The sequence below is a fragment of the Equus caballus genome, chromosome 21 (assembly GCF_041296265.1).
Source record: "Equus caballus isolate H_3958 breed thoroughbred chromosome 21, TB-T2T, whole genome shotgun sequence".
Lineage (NCBI taxonomy): Eukaryota > Metazoa > Chordata > Mammalia > Perissodactyla > Equidae > Equus > Equus caballus.
Genome location: NC_091704.1, coordinates 15905376 through 15914991, shown reverse-complemented (window position 1 = coordinate 15914991; position 9616 = coordinate 15905376).

Genomic DNA, 9616 nt, shown 5'->3' with positions numbered 1-9616 from the left:
TGGTCAGGACCCCATCCCATCTCCTGCTGCCCCCCAGGGACCTCCCTGGATTGCTCCCACCTCTTTCTGGAGGGTCTCTGTCTCATCATCTTCTCCCTCTGTCTCTCTTTCAGTGACTGTCTCCGCGTCTCTCTCCATCTCTCTTTGTCTCTGCATCTCTCTCCATCCCTCTTTGTCTCTGTGTCTCTCTCCATCTGTCTCTGTCTCCCTGTCTCTTTTGGTCTTTTTGTCTTGGACTCTCTCTGTTTCTCTGTCTTTCTCTCTCTCTGTCTCTTCAGGGTCCCCTCTCCCTCTCTCTCTCTCTCTCTCTCTCCTCCTCTATGCCCTATCTCTCTCTGTCTCTGTCCATTGTCTCCCTTGCCCCCCATGGATCTGGCTTTCCAGGGTGGGACTGACCTGGGCTGTCTTTCTCTTGGAAACTCTCAGAGGCCAAGGCAGGCCCAGACCAGTCCCTGATGCTCTCCTCAGATCTTGCCCTCCCTTCCGCTCAGAATCTGGCTGTGGCTCCCCAACACCTGCAGGAACAAGAGACAGCCTTGGCTCCTCAGCGTTCACTCAAGACTCTTGCCCACACCCCTCCTCGACTCTCCCTATATGGGAGCTCAGAGCTCCTCCTGCTGCTTGCCAGGCAGGGCCATCACTTCCCCACCTCCAGGCCTTTGCACATGCAGCCCCCTCGGCCTGTGCGCCTTCCCTCTCATCTCCAGGAATCTGGGCAGGATTTGCTGCCTTCGGAAAGATTCATTTACGCGTTCATTCAGTCGACAAACACAGAGTGCCTCTCACGTGCTGAACCCCAGTAGCATGTGCTCAGAATGTGGGAGCTGCTACTGTTATTGCTATTATTTGATTGTCCGTTTTGGGCTGTGGGCTGCTTTGGGGCAGGCTTGTGCCTCAGTCTTGTCTGTGGCCTCCTGACTGCCTGGTCCCCAGAAGATCAGAAAATCCTTGTTAATTAAAATGAACACCTCCTCCTATACACTCATACTCTCTCTCTCACACACACGATTTCTCTAACTAGGAAGTTTCTCTTCATCCTTCAAAGCCCAGATCAGATGGCTCCTCTTCCAGGAACCCCTCCTGGACTCCTAGACAGAGCCCTGACCCCCAGCCCAGCATCAAGACTTCTATGTGGGATGGAGTAGAGGTAGTGAGGCTTCTTTTTTCCTGCCCTGGGCAGTAGAGGGAGTGATATAAAGAGAGAGACTGGGCAGTGGCCAGTGCTGCTGGGGAGTGTGGGGGTCGGGCCAAGACATAGAGTTCTCAGCTCCTGTCTGCACTGTCCCGAGCCCTTCCCTCACCCATAAGCTAGCTTCCTTGTCTTTGTCATGGTGAGAACTCCCCCCTCATCGGCATGGGGGCCAAAACAGTAGCAAACAGAACGTTCTGGAACCTCTCTCATGCTCTAAGTATGTTGGTTTCTCCCCAAGTTCAGTAGGCGAGGGAGCCTCACCCAGATCCCTCCCCAACTCGGTTCTCTACCCCCTCCCCTGCCCCATCCCTTCCTCGAGTCCTGGCTGTGCAGGCTCTGTTTCCTCTTATGAGGAAAGTGGATCATCATGCTTGCATCTCTAGGAATGTCGACGGCAGTGAAAGGACACAAGATAGACAGTGGAACCGTGTTCTCGGAGCGCTCGCCACGCGCCACGCACAGTGCCATGCTCGACCTGCCACCTCCCACTTCAGCCCCCCTGCACCTAACAGGCAGGGGACTGTTTATGTTCATTTTATAGAGGAGGAGGCTGGAGTCCAGAGTGGCCCACCCAGATCCACCCAGCTTGTGATCGGCAGAGCTGGAACCCGCTCCAGCTGACCCTAGGACTGAGCTGGAGAGACGTCCTGGGACCCCCGCCATGTCCTCCTGCCTGGCACTGCCGTCCCCTGGCTGGCTCAGGCTGAGTCATCGGAGGGAAGCTCCTTCCAGTCCCACACTCTTCCCCCAGGAGACCCTGGGGCCAGCCTCACCACAGGTGCTGTGGCTAATTCCTGTCACCACTGGCTCTGGGAAGAGATCCTCCCCCAGGAGATGCCAGCTTGCTCTGCGGCCTTGTAGGGTAGACCCTTGTCCCTGGAACAGCCTCTTGCTCAGGGAGCTCCCGGAAGATCTGATGCCAGGGAGGGCAGGAGGGGGCTGGGCATGGCGTTCGATCCCAGCTGTGCCCCCGGCCCTGCAGCCTTAGGACTGGAGTTACGCCCTCTCTGTGTATCTGCCCCAGGGACACCCAAGGAGTCCTCCCAAGGCTGGAAGGGTCATGCGGGGTCCTGGCTCCTGGGGGCTCTGACCCAGCTGTCCAGGCTGTGTGGCCTGGGGCACCAGGCAGGTGGAGGCTGGCCTTTACAGCTCAGAAGAAGAGAGCTCGCCCCTGCCCTGCAGCTTTCCAGCCGGGGGCTTCTGAGGATGGGAGTAGGGGCAGGGCTCCCCGTTGCCAGCCTGACCACCTCAGCCATGAGACTCAGGGTCGTCTATCGAGCATCCACCACGTGCCAGACTCTGTGCGGGCTTTGGAGGCACGGTGGCGGACACCATGCAGCCCGGCGGAGAGGGACCGATGCCTGCAAACACTCACGGAACTCATCACGACAGCGAGACTGCTGCCTTAGGTTGGGCTCCCCCAGAAGCAGATCCTGAGACAGAAATTCGAGAGCGAGGAATTTATTTGGGAGGTAACCCAAGGAGACGCGGGAAGGGGCTGGGGAGCGAGACAGGGAAGCGCCGGAGGCGCGACGGGGGGCTCGGTGATAAAGCGGTTACGCTCGGACAACTAGGCGCAGTCCCGCCCGCAGCCTCTGCGGGCAGTCGAGAGCGCTCTCGGCAGAGTTTCCCGAGCGGGGTGGGGGAGCTGGGGTGTTTATCCGCCAATTCCAGTCCTCTTGGATGAAGGCTGCTCTGGGGGTGTTGATCCCCAGCATTCCTGGTCTGCCTTTGCATGGGCGACGGCAGCTTCAGCGGTGGAGAGAGCCCCCTTCCCCCCAGAGATGCAGTTGCTGGAAGAAGGAAACCCTGGGTGGGGGCGGGGAACAGTGGGAGCTGAGGGGACCCGGCAGGCCCCCAGAGTGTCAAGTGAAAATGTTAAAGGGGGCCGGCCTGGTGGCACAGGGGTTAAGTTCACATGCTCTGCTTTGGGGGCCTGGGGTTGCAGTTCCGATCCTGGGCGCGGACCTACACACGGCTCATCAAGCCACACTGTGGCAGCATCCCATATACAAAATAGAGGAAGATGGGCACAGAGGTTAGCTCAGGGACAATCTTTTCACCAAAAAAAAAAAAAAAAAAGCCCACCCCAAAACCAATGGAATAGTAACACAGGGACTTGATTAGTCTTGGGTGGAAGTCAGGGAAGGCTGCCCTGGGGAGGGGACAATTGAGGCAAGGTCTGAGGGAGGACTGAAGAGTGGGGTGGGGTTGGTGGAGATGGGTGCTGCGTATGTGAAGACCACGGCGGGGAGGGACTTGAGTGCAGAGACGGGGCAGGGGGAGTGTGGCGGGCTATGAGGCCGCGGGATCAGACAGCAGGGGAGAGGGCCCCCGAGTGTGAGGTGTGCAGAGGCTGAGGGGCAGAGGGAGCTCCCGAGCGCTGGAGGAGACGAGCAAAGATGTTCTGGGCTGGCGCCTTAGGCAGAAGTGTTTGCTGAATAGTAATACGACAAGGATGACAATCAAAATGGCGCTGGCTGAGGATGAGGCAGAGCGTGTGCTGAGCGGGTCCCTTGGGGCGATGGGGGAGGCCCACTGGCCCTTCACTCAGAGCCTTGTGCAGCGCGGCCTCGGAGGCCGCCAGGGAGGCTGCTCGCCATGGCCCTACAGCTGGCACGTGGCAAAGCCAGGATCTAAACCCGAGTCTGTCTGACGCCCCGGATTCTGAAACCACCAGCCCTCCAGCCCTTGCTGACCCGTTTTTTAACTCAGTGTGGGAAGGAGGGAGCAAAGGCCCCGTGTTCTGCCAGAAATGTCTGAGACAGACTCTGAGAGAACTGTGTGGGTTACAGGGCTTGCCCACAAATGCAGAAAAGCAGGCACGACCCCAAGCTTCGCTGCATCATGATAATTAACAATAACGACAGTTAACACTGGCGTGGCCTCATTCTTCCCGCGCTGCCCCTGCATATAGAAACTCATACATTAAACTTTACAATAATAATGAGATAGGGTTATTTTGCTCATTTTACAGCAGGAGAAACTGGAGCACAGAGAGGTCAAGGGGACAGTTAAATAGAGACAGAAGCAGGATTTGAACCCAGGGTGCCTGACTCCTGAGTCTACACACTGAACCACTACACTATACCCTGAACAGCCTTCTGTGCTTGACCTGCAGCCTGAAGTACCTTCACAGATGACAGCCACCACCCACTGGCGTCAGTGCTACTGCTGTAGGGAGACAAGCCTCCCTGAGTCTCTGGCATTTTTGTACAGCTCACAAGCAGGGACGTGCACAACTTTTGTTCTGGATATCTTTTCAAGGATGTTTGTACAGCAAACAGGCTTGGAAGGTAGAGAGAGTTTCTTCTTGGGGAGCAGAGGGCAGGTTTGTTTGCTGTCCACATAGTAAAGATAACGCCTCCTTCTGAGATAGGAAAAAACTAGGATTTCTAAGCTTGGAGTTCCTCAGCTGTGATGTAAACCGAGTGTGCATCCAGCACCCATCTGAGTTCACCTGCATCATCCCCATAGGACTTGGGAGGAACCAGCAAAAACGCGAAGTTCGTGCTGCCTGCTGCACTGTGAGCGATAAAGTCCTTTGTCTCTGATCCTGGAGTCTCGTGTCTTCTGCCAGCATCCGTGAAACTGTGGCAGGTTTAAATTGGAAGCTTGCAGGGAGGCTAAAATCCCAGACCTTTCACAGTTCTTGATACCTCTTTGTTCTCTCTGTGAAGCCACCTGTCACCAAGGTGTCTTACCTGGGACCCTAGATTTAGCTTATTTAGGTCCCACCTCAGCTCCTGCCTTTCTGACCTGGTGCAGAGTCAAGTGGTGAAGAGTTAAAGCATGCCATCCTTTTGAGGCTGATTTCTCAATCTTGGCATTATTGACATTTGGGGGCCGGATCGTTCTTTATAGTATGAAGCTGTCCCGTTCACTGTAGGATCTTAGCAGCATCCCTGGCCTCTACCCACTAGATGCCATTGGCACCCCACCTCCAGTCATGACAACCAAAAATATCTCCATACATTGTCAAATGTCCCCTGGGGGAGTGGGCTAAGTCAACCTTCTTGTTGAGAACTACTCCTTTTGAGAAGGACCAACGTCTTGGGTATCGAGCAGAAGATGCCTTTGGCTTAGGGAGTTGATTTTTATGAGCAATCCCTCTATACTCCCAAATTATATGGAAATGGTTCCTAAAACACCCTGAGTTTGAACATTGGCATATTGGAATTTCTGTGACTTTGAATGAATAATAATAGTAATACAAAGTAACAATAACATTGCATGCGCGTGTTGATAGTAGCACTATTCACAAGAGGCCAAAGGTGGAACAACCCAAGAACCTATCGATGGATGATGGATAAACACAATGTGGTCCATCCGTAAAGGACTAGCATTCAACTTTAGAAAGGAATGAAACTCTGACACGTGACACAAAAGGACAGCTATTGCCTGATCCCGCTCATCTGTGGTCCCTAGAATAGTTAGATTCAGAGAGACAGACAGTAGAATGGTGGGTGCCAGGGGCTGGGGAAGGGGGATGGGGAGTTCGTGCTCAATGGGGACAGAGTTCCTGTTTTTCAGGATAAAAAGATCTGGAGACGGACGATGGTGATGGTTGTGCAACACTGTGAATGCACTCAAGGCCACTGAACTGCACACTTAAAAATGGGTAGGATGGTTAATTTCATGCTTTGTGTATTTTACCACAATAAAAAAAAGTAACAACAGCAACAATAACTAACGGCATTTGTTGTGTACCATTTTTTTTTTGTTAAAAATTGTGCAATGATAATGAAAGCAGACGTCAGAGAAAACAGTCACTTTCTTAAAGTTAAGCTATCATCATCCCAAAGGTAGCAGAAATGCTAAAAATTGATTGATATATGGAATAACAACATTGGTTCAAAATACTTCAAGTAAGTTGGTTCTATTACTTTCTTACGTCTACTGTAAAATATTCTAGAATTCAATTGAGAATGGCTAAATGCAGAGCATAATGACATGTGTGACTCATAGACAAACTCGAGGATGGTTCCTAGGACGGAGAGTAACATATGCAGACGTTAGACAGCACAGTCATTCATGAGTTCGCGTACGCCAGCGCTGAGTAACTATTTTACACGCTCTACCTCAGGGTTTGCAAAATGCAGTCATTCTCATATCACCTCTACCTTTTGTCCATGTCTTACTTTGGGTTTCCCCAAAAGTAGGCCCCCAAACAAGGATTTGTGGGAGGCAGTCCCAGGAATCCAGGAGAGAGAGTGGGGAAAGGAGCCAGGGAGGGGAGGCACATCCATGAGTGGGCTACAGCTATGGGCACCCGAGTCTCTGTTCCCCTTGGGATCTTCTGAGTGACTTCTGACTTCTGCTCTGAAGACACCTAGAGTCATCCGGCTGAGGGTCAGGAGGCTGGGGGCAGATGCCCACCAATGCTTGACCCTCATCGGTTGATGGTTATCTTCTGGGCATTAACACCCGGGCACTTCTGGTCTGCTCCACACTGGGCCAAGAACACCCCGCGTTGGAAGTGGTTGGTGTGTAATGGGACCTGTCTGTGGGTGGACTGTGGGCAGGTTGAAGGAACATGGGGAGGGGCTATCAGCAGCATCTGCCAAGGCCATGTCTGTGTACCAAAGGTACCGTCATTTACTTGATGTTTTTCCTTTAAATCCAGCATTGAAAAACATCTCAGGTAGGTTAGAGTGGTCTTCGTGAGCTCCCACTGTGGTCAGGGCCAAGACGCGCAGCAGGTGACGCGCAGCCCATCATCCTCGTCTTCAGACACTTGCGGGAGAGATCTCGATTCAGGTGTGGCTTCATGAGCAAGTGAATGTGCAGATGTGGCGCTGGACGTTGGTTCTGAGGAGTATACGAACCTTGCATTAGATGAAGCAGAAGACAGTCATTCTAAAACCAAGTCAGGAAAACCACTCGGTCGAATCTGCTAAAAGGAGATGCTCTTACTTTGCTCCAAAGCGTCTCCAGTGGGAAATGCTCGATGAAGTGAGGCATTGTTGAGAAGGCAACATGGGTGGTTCTTTCTGGGTGTCCTGTTGGGAATGTAATTCTAAAATGTTTGCTCCTGTTGTTTTGATTACCCTTATGTTATTACCAGATGATGATAAATGCTGTGGGATTGTTTTTATTAAAAACAAATCTCAAATAACTTCTTTGGCCTCATCCTAGTGTGCTTGAGGTACTAGTTGTGTTTTCTCCTGATACACATTTAAAAAAATACATGTATCCATTTAATAACTAAAATCCTCTTGCTTGCCAGTCAAGCATGCACCTCATTATCTCATTTAATCCTCCTAACAGCCCTGTGCTCCAGGTCCTCTAGCCTTTGTTTTACATATGAGAGGGGGGAAATGACTTGCACAAGGCCACACGGAAGAAAACAGCGAAGCCTGTTTTGGAGGATGCTAGCACTGCACCAGTTTCTTCTCCCCCATCTTGTGTAGCAGACAGAATTAGGACCTGGCAGCCCTGTCACCTTCTCCGTCTCCCTTACAATTGGCTTAATCTTTGAGAACCTGGGAGACAGTTCAAGTAGCTTTCGAGTCTGCATCTCTAGACGAAGCAATCAGAAGGAGCAAGAACATCTTCGCGAGTTGTTGCTCCTGGCTGCTTTTTGCAAAGTGTTACAAGAGAGCGAGCAGGCGTTCTTTCAAGTGTTGGCCGAGAGAGAGAAGTCCACAGAGGAGAGTTCTCAGAGTCGCAGAAGCCGGCCGATGCTCGTCTCTCAGATAGTGGTTAGTAGGGCCATTGCCCTCCATAGCGTAAGAGGCTGATCCTAAGCTCTTGGTGCCGAGGCATCCATTTCAAAAGATATCGTCTTGAATAAACATATTGCCAGCTGTATAACACAGCTGCTGACAAAACAATCAGGTAAGGAGCCTGGCTGCCCCCGCGCGAGACGTTCCCTCCGTCAGGAAGCCCTGGGTGACCTGGGTCACTGACCGCCTGGGGATCTCTGCTTCCTAATTCTCCCTCTTAGGCTTTACACTGGCCACTGAAGAGAGAACCCTTGAAACCCAGGCACCTCACCCTTGGGCCTCAATAAAGTCAGAGATCCAGGTCCACGCTCCTTCCCTCTCTTTGACATCCGCATCGCTGTGTGGCCCTCAGGCTTGCCGTGACCCTCCAGGACTTGGAGCAATAAACCTTGTTCCTCAAAGCTCCCTGATGGTGCTGCTGAAATGCATCCTGCCATCATCATAAGAATAAGAAGAAGAACGAGGGCCAACCACCCGCAACATTGGCTCTGGTGGGGGAAGTGTCTGTGGGGGCTGCCACAAGTGGTACCAACTATTTGTGAGTTCGTACTACTCACAAGGTGAGTGACTCAGGTGTTCCCAGGAGAAATATCACTATCAATAGGCTGGGACCAACACACCTTCCCACCCAAGACCTTTGTTTCAAATGACCTCAGGTAGCCACCATTAACATGATAGGGAGACCTGAGTAAATCAAGAAAAGTAAAGCCAGTCCACGAAGGAACTTTGGGTGTGGTTACTGACTCAAAGCAAATAGCCTACTAAGTTTTCTGGAGAATCATTCTGAAACCAAGACCCCAGCCCCTGCCTGTTTGAGCCTCAAAGCCATACCCAACTTCCTAATTTGCACCAGAGGAATCAGTGTCTGATGGCCCGATTTGCGCAGCAGAAGTCCCAAGAAGGGCATCTCCCCCGCTGTTCAGTTCAAATGTGGCCACGGAGGGGAAATGGACAAGGAAGAGCTGCTCCAGAGGGAGGAGCAGGCAATGGAGTCTCGCCCAGAGAGCCAATGAATTTATTCCACTTCATAGCAGGGAACTTTTAAAGAAATCCTGCCCCACGAGATTTGATCCTTATTATGGACTAGCAGCTGGTCTTATATTGTACATTGGGTGAGGGGATGGCCAGATAAATGGACTTTTAGTTCACAAATTATTGGATCATGGGGGAAACATTCCATCCTGATGAAGAAGACTGCATCACCCAGAGATTTTGGACTCTAAATGCATCCGCTGGACAGGACTTCAGGTTGCCTTCTTCAGGGCGGGCTGTCAGTGGATTCTATGGGTGGGAAGAAGCATGCTTCCATGTATTTGGTGGTTTGAAGGATGGAAGGTGGACTTCTGGCTTTCCACAAAAATCTACTCTTTCCTTCTTCTGTAATGATAGAATCGCAGCCTGGCCACATGGCTGACCACCTACACCACACTTCCCAGCCTCTCTTGCCGCTAGGCAAAACCCAGTGTGGAATGTGAGAAGTATGTGGGGCTTCAAGATCGTGGGCTTGCCTCCCCTGTGCTCTGTTACTATTTATTTTTGTAATCTAGAGTTCGCAGCTTCAATCTTATAGACAAGACTAATGCCCTGGGAAATGGGCAAGAAATAAGACATAATGGGTCTGAGTCTCTGAACGACGGAAAGGAGCAGAGTCGTCCACTGACCTAGACTCTGTTATATGAGAGAGAAATGAACCTCT